This window comes from Scyliorhinus torazame, chromosome 2, assembly GCF_047496885.1.
Source record: "Scyliorhinus torazame isolate Kashiwa2021f chromosome 2, sScyTor2.1, whole genome shotgun sequence".
NCBI classification, from domain to species: Eukaryota; Metazoa; Chordata; class Chondrichthyes; order Carcharhiniformes; family Scyliorhinidae; genus Scyliorhinus; species Scyliorhinus torazame.
In genome coordinates, this window is record NC_092708.1 from 127,411,626 (window position 1) to 127,426,358 (window position 14,733).

Genomic DNA, 14,733 nt, shown 5'->3' on the forward strand with positions numbered 1-14,733 from the left:
CGAATACCATGTGGCAGCTAGGGAAAGAGTTCTAGACTAAAATGCCAGTATTAGTGATGGTGGCCATGCAATGACTAGATTGTCGTCAAAATCTATGTGGTTCGTTAATGTCCTTTAGGATAGGACATTAGAATAGGACACAGCTACCAGAAGTGTCAGCACAGTATACAGTCCAGAAAGAGTCGCTCTGGAAATCTTCAACATTAATTCTAGACCCCATAAAGGTTTTATGGGGTCTCATGGGCAGCAAGGTAGCACAGTGGTTAGCACAGTTGCTTCACAGCTCCAGGGTCCCAGGTTCAATTCACGGCTTGGGTCACTGTCTGTGCGGAGTCTGCATGTTCTCCCAGTGTCTGCATGGGTTTCCTCCGGGTGCTCCGGTTTCCTCCCACAGTCCGAAAGATGTGCAGGTTAGGTGGATTGGCCATGCTAAATTGCCCTTAGTGTCCAAAAAGGTGAAGTGGAGTTACTGAGTTACGGGGATAGGGTGGAGGTGTGGGCTTAAGTGGGGTGCTCTTTCCAAGGGCCGGTGCAGACTCGATGGGCAGAATGGCCTCCTTCTGCACTGTAAATTCTATGATTCTGTGACTTAAAGCGCACCACTAATTACCAAATTTCACCCTGCCTCAATTGATGAATCAGTACCCAATCATGGTGAACAGCACTTGAAAGAATCACGGAGGGCATAAACAGTACAGAATGTCATCTAGGTGGGGGACTTCAATGCCCATCACAGATGGCTTGGCAGCACCACTACTGCGGCGGCACCATAGCACAGTGGTTAGTACTGTTGCTTCATGTTCTCCGTGTCTGGGTGGGTTTCCTCCGGGTGCTCTGCTTTCCTCCCACAAGTACTGAAAGACGTGCTGTTAGGTTAATTGGAAATTCTGAATTCTCCCTCTGTGTCCCGAACAGTGCCGGAATGTGGCAACTAGGGGCTTTTCACAGTAACTTCACTGCAGTGTTAATGTAAGCCTATTTGTGACAATAATGAAGGTTATTATTATTACTGACTGAGCAGGCAGAGTTCTGAAAGACACAGCTGTCAGGCTGGGCCTGTGGCAGGTGGTGAGAACACCAGCGCAAGGAAAACGGGTGGTACAGTGGTTAGCACTGCTGCCTCAGTGCCAGGGACACAGGTTCACTCCCAGCCTCGGGTCACTGTCTGTGCTGAGTTTGCACTTCCTCCTTGTGTCTGCGTGGGTTTCCTCCGGATGCTCCGGTTTCCTCCCACAGTCCAAAGATGTGCAGGTTAGGTGGATTAGCCATAGTAAATTGCCACTTAGTGTCCCAAAGGTTAGGAGGGGTTACGGGACAGGATGGCGTGGGCCAAAGTAGGATGCGCTGCCTAAGGGCCGGTGCAGACTCGATGGGCCGAATGGCCTCGTTCTGCACTATAGGAATTTTAAGTATTCTGTGAAAAAGTCTACTTGACATCAATCTCACCATTCTATCTCTTGCAGTTCTTGTATTCTAGCCCTCGCGACATGAATACTAGCATTGCATTTGCCTTCCGAACTGCTGACTGAACTTGCACGTTAATCTTAAGAGAATCTTGAACAGGGACTCCTTTGTGCTTCTGATTTCCTAAGTTTTTTGTCATTTAGAAAATAGTCTATGCCTCCATTCTTCTTAGAAAAGTGCATAACCTCACACTTTTCCACATTGTATTCCATCTGCCACTTCTTTGCCCACTCTCCTTGCCTGCCCAAGTCCTTCTACAGCCCCCCTGCTTCCTCAATACTACCTGTCCCTCAATACTACCTATTTCTACCTCTATAGTATCACCCAGCTTCAGCCCAGTCTCAGTTAATCTGCTATTGACACCCTCATTCATGCCAGCGTTAGCTCTAAACCAGACTATGTCAATGCACTCGCTGGCCTCCCACATTCTACCTCCCATAAGGTCATCAAAAACTCTGCTGCCCATGTCTTAACTCGCAGCAAGTTTAATTCCTCCATCAACCACATGCTTGCTGATGTACATTGGCGTCAAGCAACATCTTGATTTTAAAATTCTCACCCTAGTTTGAAAATGGCTACCTGTCCTCACCCCTCCATAGAACCCCTAGAGCAAAAGGAGGCCATTTCACACATCAACTTGCATTGACCTACCTCCACCCACTCCTCTACCCCATCCAGTAACCCCAATTTGCATATCCCTGGACATGAGGGGCAATTTTAACATGGGCAATCTACCTAACCTACACATCTTTGGACTGATGGGAAACCGGAGCACCAGGAGGAAACCCACGCAGACACGGGGAGAATGTGCAGACTCCGCACAGACAGTGACCCAGCAGGGAATCGAACCTGGGACCCTGGTGCTGTGAAGCCACAGTGCTAATCACTTGTGCTACCGTGCTGCCCCCAATAGGATACTGAGTTTGCAAATAGTCTGGTTTAGCCTAAAGACTGTGACGAAGGAAGGGGATGGAATTAGTGGCAAGGGTACAGATGTTGTAGTGGGGGTGAGGATAATTTGCCTTCAGTCTGCTAAATGCTTAAGGAGAGAACACTGCACGTCATCCAGGATTGTATGTTGGAGAATCAGCCTGACAGCACAAAACTCAGGAGAGGTGGTGGTATGGTCGATCTGAACATTGCTGGCGTACACGTGGAACCCAAAATGTTTTCCAATGATGTGGCCAAGGATCAGCATGTAGGTGAGAAATTGGAGGGAAATCAAGATAGACCCTAAAGGGACTCCAAAGTAATCAGCGCATAAATATTTATAATCCCTGCCTCAGCCAGGAGCTCCAGGTTGGAGTCCCACCCCAGGACTTGTTAGCCAAGGAGGGTGCATTCATAACGTAGTACAAAAGAGCAAGGTCATTTTCCCACCCAGTTTTTGCTTTTTCTTTCACGTAAAACAAGTTGAATTTTGGACAAACAGGAGACTTTAAATATCCCCCTTCTACTTTCTGACATTTAAAAAATGTGAACATTGGCAGCCGTTGCAAGGCAAAGGAAGAGTACAAGAATCAAAGTGAGAGGAAAGGGGGGAGGAGGTAAGAGAAATTGTTTAATGGGTTTCCTTTTCAATTGGTGCTGAAGTAGGCTCTCTAGCTAGGGCGGCAGGGTGGTACAGCGGTTAGCACTGCTGCCTCACGGCGCCGAGGACCCAGGTTCGATCCTGGCCTCGGGTCACTGTCCGTGTGGAGTTTGCACATTCCCCCCGTGTCTGCGTGGGTCTCACCCCCACAACCCAAAACGATGTGCAGGGTAGGTGGATTGGGCACGCTAAATTCAAAAAACAAATTGGCTACTCTAAAAAAAAAATGGTTTAAGTAAACAAATAAAAAGTAGATTCCCGAGCAGTGGGAAGAATCTAATACCAGTGAAGTGTTATTGGGGCAGCAAAACGGAGACCTGTTCAAAAGTGGGTGGAATACCAAAGGGGGTGTAGTTGCATTGTTTCAGGGGTAAGAATGCAACAGCACTACCTATCTTGATGGTTAACCTTGGCAGACTTGAGAGTAAATAAAATGAATAGGTAAATTTAATCATGACAGAGATGATTGAAATAGTGTGACAAAATATATGATGGAATTTGAATGTCGGGGGTCATTGGTGTCGGGGGGTTTTTGATTTCTGCTATGGTAAAAGTGCAAACTATTTACTTTAGGACAATTTAAAAGAAATGCTCAGGAACAAAAAATTCCAAAATCGCCGAAGCTTGTTAATTGTACTTAACAGCTTCATAGTGAAGAAATGTCAAATATTGCTAATTGTTTAAATATAATGAGGAGAATAATTACATGCACCTACTTCAATAATGGAATGTACAAAAATCTATCAGCAGTCATTATTGAAAGTTATTAGACATGACAGTAAATGACAGGCAATTCCTCAGATTTATTTCCTCATAGCACTTAATGCTATTAATTTAAAGAAGGTTGTTGGCAGAGTGCTTTAAGAAATAAAGTCTGTATGCCAATTAACTGCTGTCAGCATTGATTTTAGATTATTTATTAGCAGAAGCAATTAGCTTGGTGCAAAGCGCCGCAAAAACTCAATAAAGGCAAAAAGGAGCAATGAAATTCCTTTAATGACATATAAAGGCCAATATCTCATTTGCTTTTCTGTTAATCTCAAACCATCAGTGTGGAGAGAAATTTGCAATTTTCTTGTAAGGCAAGACAAAATTAACAAATTAAAAATAAACCCGTTTCCTGCATGAGTACAGGCAAGAATCAACCGTTTGAAAACTGAACAAATTCAGCTTGATCTGTTTCAATTTATGCTGATTGGAATTAGTTTAGGGGGAGTATACATATCCCAATGAACTGACAAAATTTAAAATTGATGTGGAGAAAGGAATAGAACATCTGCTAATGGGGCTTACACAAAGCAGAAAGGACTCGGCTTTAGCAGAAAGGCAGATGGGGAGAAACTGGCAGTGCACAGCGTCAAAGTAGACCTGGGGCGTCATTCTCCGACCCCCCACCGGGTCGGAGAATGGCTGTTGGCCGCCGTGAATCCCGCCCCCGCCCCCGCCGAAGTCTCCGGTACCAGAGATTGGGCGGGGGCGGGAATCGGGCCGCGCCGGTTGGCGGGACCCCCCGCTCAATTCTCCGACCCGGATGGGCCGAAGTCCCGCCCAGAAATTGCTTGTCCTGTCGGCATAAATCAAAGCTGGTATTTACCGGCGGGACTAGGCGGCGTGGGCGGGCTCCGGGGTCCTGGGGGGGGGGGGGCGCGGGGCGATCTGACCCTGGGGGGTGCCCCCACAGTGGCCTGGCCCGCGATCGGGGCCCACCGATCCGCGGGCGGGCCTGTGCCGTGGGGGCACTCTTTCCCTTCCGCCTCCGCCACGGTCTCCACCATGGCGGAGGAGGAAGTGACTCTCCCCACTGCGCATGCGCGGGAAACTGTCGGCGGCTGCTGAGCCTCCCACGCATGCGCCGCTTTTCCGCGCCAGCTGGCGGGGCAACAAACGCCATTTCCGCCAGCTGGCGGGGCAACAAACGCCATTTCTGCCAGCTGGCGGGGCGGAAATCCCTCCGGCGCCGGCCTAGCCCCTCAATGTTGGGCTTGGCCCCCAAAGATGCGGAGCATTCCACACCTTTGGGCCGGCGCGATGCCCGTCTGATTGGCGCCGTTTTTGGCGCCAGTCGGCGGACATCGCGCCGTTGGGGGAGAATTTCGCCCTAGATTCTTCGAGAATGCTATCAGTGATGAGACATCAGTAGATCTGAAATTTGGGATTCTCATACAAAATGCATAGGCACTACAAATTCTGAACCCATTGGATTTCTGCCCTTGTAGTCAATTTTAAATTAATATTTACCAGATTTAATAACAAGGACAGTAAACCTCAAATGATTGTAAAAGGGCATTGCTGTACAAAATAATTTTCTGCATAGGATGGACATCATGATTCTTGCTGACGTTGGGCGTAAAATTGCCCCCACTGTCTATTTTTGTGAAAACTTGAACATTTTTATTATTTTACTTAGACTGGGTTAAGTGCAATAAAAACTATCCTCACTTCCTTTTTAAAGAAATTCAAGGAAACCTGTCTGTCTCTTAAAGTCACAGCACAGAAACAGTTAAACACTCTCTAAATTGGTGAGCATATCCCTTTAAAAAACCAGTTACAGTAAAATGGTGGGCAAAGAGGGGTGTCATTTAACCTCTCCTCATCTGATCGCAACGAAGTGTATCCTTCCTTAATACCAAAACTGCACTCCCTGTGGAGTTTGCACATTCTCCTGGTGTCTGCATGGGTCTCACCCCCACAACCTAAAGGTGTGCAGGGTAGGTGGATTGGCCACGCTAAATTGCCCCTTAATTAGAAAAAAAAATTGGGAATTTTATATTTATAAAAATAAACAAAACTGCACATAGTAATCCAGGTGTGATTTCACTGCAGCTCTGTACAACTTTAGCAACACTCCCTTAGTCTTGTATTCCAATCCTTTGCAATAAATACCAACATAACACTTTCTTTTTTAACTGCTTGCTGCATCTGCATGCAAACTTTTTGTTCCTTTTGCAAGTACATTCAGGTCACTCTGAACATCAAGATTTGCAAGCGTTACACCTTTTAAAAAATATTCAGCTTTCTATTCTTACTGCCAAAGTGATAATTTCACACTTCCCCACATTATTCTCCATCTGCCACCTTGTTTCTCACTCATTTAATCTCTCTATACCTCTATGTACAGTGTCCACTTCTCAGTTTACATTCTCCATCTAGCTTTGCATCGTCAGCAAACGTAAATACATCACACTCAGTTCTTTGTCTAAGTAATTAATAGATTGTAAATAGCCGTGGTCTCAGCATTGATCTTTGTACTAGTCAAAGCCTGCCAATTTGAAAATGCGCTGTTCATTCCTACTCTCTGCTTCCTGTCCATTAACTGATCCTCTATTCATGCTAATATTTTACCCTCTACTCCATGAGCCCTTATCTTGTGCATTAACCTTTTGGGCGGCACATTATTGAATGCCTTTTGGGAATCCAAGTTACCACATCCACAGGTTCCCCTGTAGCTACCTTATTGGTTACACCTTCAAAAAACTCAAATAAACCTGTCCAACACGATTTCCCTTTTGTAAAACCATGAGGACTTTGTCAGATCAAACTATGATTTTCTAAATGCATCAAGAATTCCTTAATAAGAAATTCCAGCCATTTCTTGGTGATTAATGTCAAGTTTCTCACCTTTATTAGCGCCTTGGTTACCTCTATTTCTGGAATGCAATTTGCATTTTCTACTGTGAAGACAATCCAGTCAGGGTTTTATGTAATGAACTTTTATCCAGTATGTCAATCTGGCTATATCCAAACTAGATCCCAGCACTGTGAAGTGTTCTCCCCTAATGTTCAAGGGGGGGGGGGGGGGGGGGGGGGGGGGAAAGAGAGAGAGAGAGAGAGAGAGAGAGAGAGAGAGAGAGAGAGAGAGAGTGAACGTGAGAGAGCTAGAGATTAAGATTGGGAGTTTTCCCTCCCACTTTCAGGGGTGGGATCGGAAATGCACGGTCTCAAAAAGCAGTTTTCACCAGCGCAATTTCCCGCTCCCATTGTCCGGCCTCCTGCCAATGGCGTGGCGGGAATCCGAACATTGAATGTCAGGATCCCCATATAAATGCATTTAAACATAATTTGCAGGCCTTTACACCTCCCTCCCTCGCTCCCCTACATGGGGCGGGGGGGGGGGGGGGGGGGGTTTCCACTGAAGAGGACGATTCCATTTTTGTTTTTTTTCTATTAGGGTGCCCTTCAAAAACGGTGCCCCGTTCCGCCAGCGTAACATTGTGGGAATCGTCCCTTAACTTTTTTTTTTTTTTAAAGTCCCTAAAAATACTACAGAAGCCACCCTTGGGGTTGGCGGTTTCCATATCGTTTTTCCTGCTTGCTGTGTCGCTCTGCCTAAAAAAGAGAAAGTGGTGCCCATGAACCCTTTCTCCTCCACTGGTGTGCCAGATATGCTGAGTTTTTCCAACATCTTTTGTTTTTAATTTCAGGTTCCCAGCGTCCATAGTATTTTTTTTTTTAATTTAAGGAATGACTTCTTGTCTTTTTCCCAAATATAGTGTACATTTTGTGCTTATTAAGATATTAGAATTAGAGATTGGAACTATGTGCATTGGAGACCCAGTAATCAATTAGTTATAGAGCATCTCCTTCCATTAACCCTGCTATTCAAAAAGGGAAGGTAGAGAGAAAATAGGAACTATAGACCAGTGAGCCTCGCGTCGGTAGTAGGGAAGTTGCTGGAACCCATTATTATAATAATCTTTATAATAAGAATATTTATCGTCACAAGTAGGCTTACATTAGCACTGCAATGACGTTACTGTGAAAAGCCCCTAGCCAACATATTCTGAAGCCTTTTCGGGTACACGGAGGGAGAATTCAGAATGTCCAAATTACGTAACAGCACGTCTTTCGGGACTTGCGGGAGGAAACCGGAGCACCTGGAGGAAACTCACATAGACACAGGGAGAATATGCAGACTCCACACAGACAGTAACTCAAGCCGTGAATCGAACCTGGGACCCTGGAGCTGTGAAGCAACAGTGTTAACCACTGTGCTACTGTTCCACCCTGTTATAAAGGATTTCATAGCACAGCATTTGGAAAGCAGTGGTGTAATCAGACAGTCAGCATGGTTTAATGAAAGGAAAATCACAGAATAATAGTGCAGAAAAGGCCCTTCAGCCCATCGAGTCTGAACCACCATATGAATGGCACCTGGATCTGCCAATCCTAATCCCACTTGCCAGTACTTGGCCCATAGCCTCAAATGTTAAGACGTGCCAAAGTGCTCATCCAGGTACTTTTTAAAGGATGTGAGGCAACCTGCCAATACCACCATCCCAGGCAGTGCGTCCAGACCGTCACCACCCTCCAAGCAAAAATGTTTTTCCTCAAATCCCCTGAACCTCCCGCCCCTCACCTTGAACTTGTACCCCCTCATAACCAACCCTTCAACTAAGGGGAACAACTGTTCACTATTCACCCTGTCCATGTCTCTCAATCTTGTACACCTCGATCAGGTTGCCCCCCAGTCTTCTCTTCTCCAGCGAAATGAACCCAAGCCTATCCAACCTCTCTTCATAACTTAAATATTCCATCCCAGGCAACATCCTGGTGAAACGCCTCTGCACCCCCTCCAGTGCAATCACATCCTTCCTATAATGTGGTGACCAGAACTGCACGCAGTACCCCAGCTGTGGCCTCACCAATGTTTTATACAACTCCAACATGACTTCCTTGCTTTTGTAGTCTATGCCACGATTGATAAAGGCAAGTGTACGATATGCCTTTTTCACCACCCTATTAACCTGCCCTTCTGCCTTCAGAGATCTTTTTACAAACACGCCAAGGTCCCTTTGTTTCTCAGGACTTTCCAGTGTGGTGCCATTCATTGACTATTTCCTTGTAAAATTGCTCCTTCCAACGGGCAACACCTCACACTTTTCAGGATTAAATTCCATCTGCCACTTTTCTGCCCATTTGACCATTCTGTCTGCATCTTCCTGTAACCCAAGACACTCCGCCTCACTCATAACCACATGGCCTATCTTTGTATCACCCGCAAACTTACTGATCCTACCCCCCACGTAATCATCTAAGTCATTTATATAAATTATGAAAAATAGGGGACCCAGCATAGATCCCTGTGGTTTGCCTCTGGACACTGGCTTCCAGTCACTTCCAGCCATCTGTAATCACCCTCTGTATCCTACAGCTCAGCCAGCTTTGACTCCACCTCATCAAGTCCCCCTGCATCCCATGGGCATTTGGGACCTTGTCAAATGCTTTGCTGAAATCCACGTAGACTACATCAACTGCACTACCCTCACCTCAAATTTGTTAGGCATGACCTTCCCCTGACAAAGCCTATCATGCTTGACAAATCTACTGGAATTCTTTGAAGGCGTAACTAGTAGAGTTGACAAGGGAGAACCAGTGGATGTGATTTATTTAGACTTTCAGAAGGCTTTCAACAAGTTTCACATAGCATATTAATATGTAAAGTTAAAGCACATGGGATTAAGAGTAGTGTCTTGAGATGGATGAAAAGTTGGTTAGCAGACAGGAAGCAAAAAGTTGGAATAAATGGGTCTTTTTCTGATTGGTAGGCAGTTACTAATTGGGTACCGCAGGGATCTGTCCTAGGACCCCAAATGTTCACATTATATATTCCCGTACCAGCCTCCCCGAACAGGCGCCGGAATGTGGCAACTAGGGACTTTTCACAGTAACTTCATTTGAAGCCTACTTGTGACAATAAGCGATTTTCATTCATTTCATGATTTGGTAATGTATTAACCCCAAATTTGCATATGATACAAAGTTGGGTTGGAGGGTGAGCCGTGAGAGATGCTTCAGTGGGAGTTGGACAGGTTGAGTGAGTGGGCACATAATGTGGATAAATATGAGGTTATCCGCTTCCGTAGCAAAAATAGCCTCAACGGTGGCCTTGACATCGATCGTAATGAAGTGCTTTGAGAGGTTGGTCATGAGGCACATCAATTCCATACTGCTACACCCGATTCACAGCAGACACCATCTCCCTGGCCTTACACTTATCCCTGGAGAATCTCGACAACAAGGACTCCTACATCAGACTCCTATTTATTGACTACAGCTCCGCCTTCAATGCCATAATCCCAGTCAAGCTCATATCAAAGCTCCAAAACCTAGTACTTGGCTCCTCACTCGGTAACTGGATCCTCGACTTTCCGACCCATAGACCACAATCAGTAAGGATAAACAACACCTTCTCCACGATAGTTCTCAATACCGGGGCCCCTCAAAGCTGCGTACTTAGCCTCCTACTATACTCCCTATTCACACACATCTGCTTGGCAAAATTTGGCTCCAACTACATCTGCAAGTTTGCTGATGACACGACCGTAGTGGGTCGGATCTCGAACAACGATGAGTCAGAATACAGGAGGGAGCTAGAGACCCCAGTGGAGTGATGTAGTGACAACAATCTCTCCCTCAATGTCAGCAAAACGAAAGAGTTGGTCATTGACTTCAGGTAGCAAAGTATCGTACACAACCCTGTCAGCATCAACGGGGCCGAGGTGGAGATGGTTGACAGCTTCACATTCCTAGGTGTGCACAGCACCAACAATCTGTCCTGGTCCACCCATGTCGACAGTACCACCAAGAAACCACAACAGCGCCTATACATTCTCAGGAAACTAAGGAAATTTGGCATGTCCACATTGACTCCTATCAGGCTGCAGCACAGCCTGGTATGGCAACTGCTCGGCCCAGACCGTAAGAAACTAGAGAGAATCGGGAACACCGCCCAGCCCATTACACAAACCCGCCTCCCATCCACTGACTCGGTCTACACCTCCCGCTGCCTTGGGAAAGTGGGCAGCACAATCAAAGACCCCCTCCCACCTGGCTTATTCACTCTTGCAACTTCTTCCATCGAGCAGAAGATACAAACGCCTGAGAACACGCAATAACGGATTCAAAAACAGCTTCTTTCCCGCTGTTTTCAGACTCCTAAACGACCCTCTTATGGACTGATTTGATCTCTTCACACATCTGCTCTACGGGGTATGATTCACCCGATGCCTGTGCCTATGTATTTACATTGTGTATTTTATGTTTGCCCTATGCATTTTCATTTCATGTATGGAATGATCTGTATGAACTGTACGCCGAACAATACATTTCACTGTACCTCAGTCCACGTGACAATAAACAAATCCAATCCAAAGAAAGGCAGATTATTATTTGAATGGGTGTAAATTAAGAGGTGGATAGTGAGCGAGACCTTGGCGTCCTCGTACATCAGTCACTGAAAGTAAGTGCGCAGGTACAGCAGGTAGTAAAGAAGGCAAATGGTATGTTGGCCTTCATAGCGAGAAGATTTGAGTATAGGAACAGGGATGTTTTACTGCAATTGTATAGAGCATTGGTGAAGCCACACCTGTAGTATTTTGTGCAGGTTTGGTGTCCTTATCTGAGGAAGGATGTTCTTACTGTGGAGGGAGAGCAGCAACGGTTTACCAGGCTGATTCCTGGGATGGCAGGACTGTCATATGAGGAGAGACTAAATCGGTTAAGATTATATTGATTGGAGCTCAGAAGAGTGAGAGGGGATCTCATAGAAACTTACAAAATTCTAACAGAATTAGACAGGGTAGATTCAGAAAGAATGTTCCCGATGATAGGGGAGTCCAGAACTAGGGTGTCATAGAGAGGATAAGGGGTAAAACGTTTAGGACTGAGGTGAGGTGAAATTTCTTCACCTGGAGAGTGGTGAATCTGTGGAATTCGCTACAACAGAAGGTAGTTGAGGCCAAAACATTGTGTAATTTCAAGAAGGAATTAGATATAGCTCTTGGGGCTAAAGGGATCAAGGGATATTGAACTTGATGATCAGCCATGATCATAATTAATGGTGAGCACAGTAAGAAGTCTTACAACACCACTTTAACCTGGCATCTCCACATCATAATTAATGGTGAAGCAGACTCCTGCTTCTATTTTCTATGTTTCAACAATGCCACCCAGCCCCACTTTAAAATGCAACCCTATTCTATAAGTGTTATTTTGCATTTCATACACCAGGCATTCTGTGATCTGCCTGACAGCCTGAAATTTTGATTTGGATTGAGTGTGCCAGAATTAAAATCATATATAGATTGCCAACAGAAACTCTTTAATTCCAAAAGTGATAGCTTGCCTTGATCCCATGTTTCACTAGTCACTAGGAAAAGGTCAGTTCATACATCATTCATCCTTAGGATTGACTAAGTATATGGTAAACCTTTTGAAAAGTTGCAAAATCTAACCAGAATTTTCAAAGCCAAACTCAAACTGTGTGCTATGTCAGCTAAGTATCTATAATCTTGGCAGAGCTGTAAAAGCTAATAATGTATGTTGCATTAGATACTGAACTAATATGCACAGCTTAATTGGGTATAGAAGCTAGTCTCTAAAAGCCATTATTAAGTACTTAACTGAATCGATCCTACAAAGCCATCTCAGTAACCTCGAATGCTTTTAAGATGGAGATGAGGAGAATTTTTTTTTCTCTCAAGAGGGTGGTTAGTCTGCGGAATTCTCTTCCCCAGAGAACAGTGGGCGCTGGCTCTTCAAATCTATTCAAAGCGGAGATCGATAGATTTTTGACAGACAAGGGAGTTAAAGGTTATCGGGACAGACAAGAAAGGGGAGTTGAGACCACAATCAGATCAAACATGATTTTATTGAATGGCAGAACAAGCTCGAAGGACCGAATGGCCTAGTCCTGCTCCTAGATCCTATGGTCCTAAGTTATGTTTGACACAGATTTCGCAGTTTACAAGATAAGTATAAATGACTGCACATTGAATGACCAAGTCATTAATGTAACTCTTAACATCCACTTAAGTAAACTGAAATTTTAGACCGAAACGACAAATAGAATCATACATACATGACATATAAACGACCAACATTCAACCAAAATAAATTACCTTCAATTATTCAGCTAAACAACTAGCTTTCATTCTCTACAGTTAACAGTTGTATACTATCGATTCTGATCCCCAAAACCGTGGTTGAGTTATTACCCGATTAAAAACTAAGCTTTGAGACAATTGATTGCAAACAGGTTTCATGTTCAAAAAACAGTTATAAACTAAGATTTAATTGCTCTTTGTTTTTGTGCAGTTCTCTTTTTCATAAAACTGCAATAGATTTCTGACTTTTGGAGCATCTTTTCTGTCAATCTGCTTTTTCACTTGTCTTGCTTTACTCAAATTGATTTATTGTTTTCTTTGTGGACAGTCATGGTTGAAGATACCCTCTAGATAACCTAATGTATGACAACGTGTCAATTATCAGCCTTTTAGCATGGCTGCTCCTGTTCAAGTCTGGGCAAGCATTTTTGAAGCAGACAGAAGCCAGTGTAAAATGGTTCAAACAGTAAAGTTCTCCATGACATCCAGATTTGAATTCAGAGTTTGATTTTCAAAATTGGAAAATCCATTACTGCATGCTTGGCAATTTGGACAAACACAATTAACATATATTTAACTTAAAATGTATTATCTCACACAGCAGGGCATTATGCTTAGGTTACAATTAGTGGGGCAATACAGGAAAATATACTAAAACCCATGGACCAAATGCTACCTGGATTATAGTTGTAGAATAAGGGGTAGCAGATTTATTCTCTCAAGGCATTGTGAATCTGAGAAATTCACTACCCCACCCCAGAGTGCGGTGGATGCCGGGACATTGAGCAAATTTGAGGAGGAGAGAGACAGATTTTTAATTAGTAATGGATTTAAGGGTTATGGAGAACGGGCAAGAAAGTGGGGTTAAAGCCGAGATGAGATAAGCCCTGATTGTATTGAATAGTGGAGCAGGTTCGAGGGACTGAATTGCCTACTCCTGCTCCTAGTTCTTATGTTTTTATGGATGCTTACCTCAGGATTTTGCATTTTTCAATAAGATCACCCCTCATTGTTCTATGTTCCAATGCAGTGATGGGCAACCCAAGCTAGTGAGTGGGTTACGCGAGTAGCCCTCCTTCATCTCAGTAGGCCGCAAAATTTAAATCAAGTTTGTAAAATAACCACAACCCCATGAATAAGATTAAATCCATTTGCCACATGTAGAATATGTCATAACAAGTTATAGAAAATTATTAATCATTTATATATTAATAGATCGATCTTCAACTTCAAATGGTAAAACAAAAGAAATATTCACACTGTTGAAGCCGAGGGAGTGCATGGCTCTCGGTCAATTTTGTGCACAATTAGCATGCGCCTCAGTTCAACTGCGTATCACTTCAGTGATACCAATAGGGGAAAAAAACTACACGGATGGAAATCATCAGAATATTGGACCCTGTCTTGGGTTGCACTCAGAACAGAGCCCAGATGGACTGCATGTGGCCCCCGAGCCTACCACTGGTTCCAATTGGTACAGGCCCATCCTTTACTCATGAGTTAATCCCCTCATTCCAGGAATAAGTTATGTTAATTCTTTAAAAAGAGCAAATCTCTACAAAGTACCCTAGATGTGGTCTCATCAATGCCCTGTGCAACTGTAGCAAAACATCCCTACTTTTATAATCCATTCCCCTTGCAATACGTAGCAATATTGCATTTGCCTCCCTGATCATTTGCTGTACCTCCATACTATCATTTTGTGATTCATGTATCAGGATCCCCGCCCCTGTACCACTGTGTTCTGTAATCTTTCTCCATTTAAATTCTATGCTGATTTTTTATTATTCCTGC

The 14,733-nt window shown here is 44.3% G+C and overlaps 1 protein-coding gene across 3 annotated transcripts in view; it reads right to left on the minus strand.

Annotated features, from left to right (window-relative positions):
* Positions 1-14,733, minus strand: part of lnpk (lunapark, ER junction formation factor) — a 158,596-nt gene that overhangs the window by 88,807 nt on the left and 55,056 nt on the right. The window lies entirely within an intron of this gene.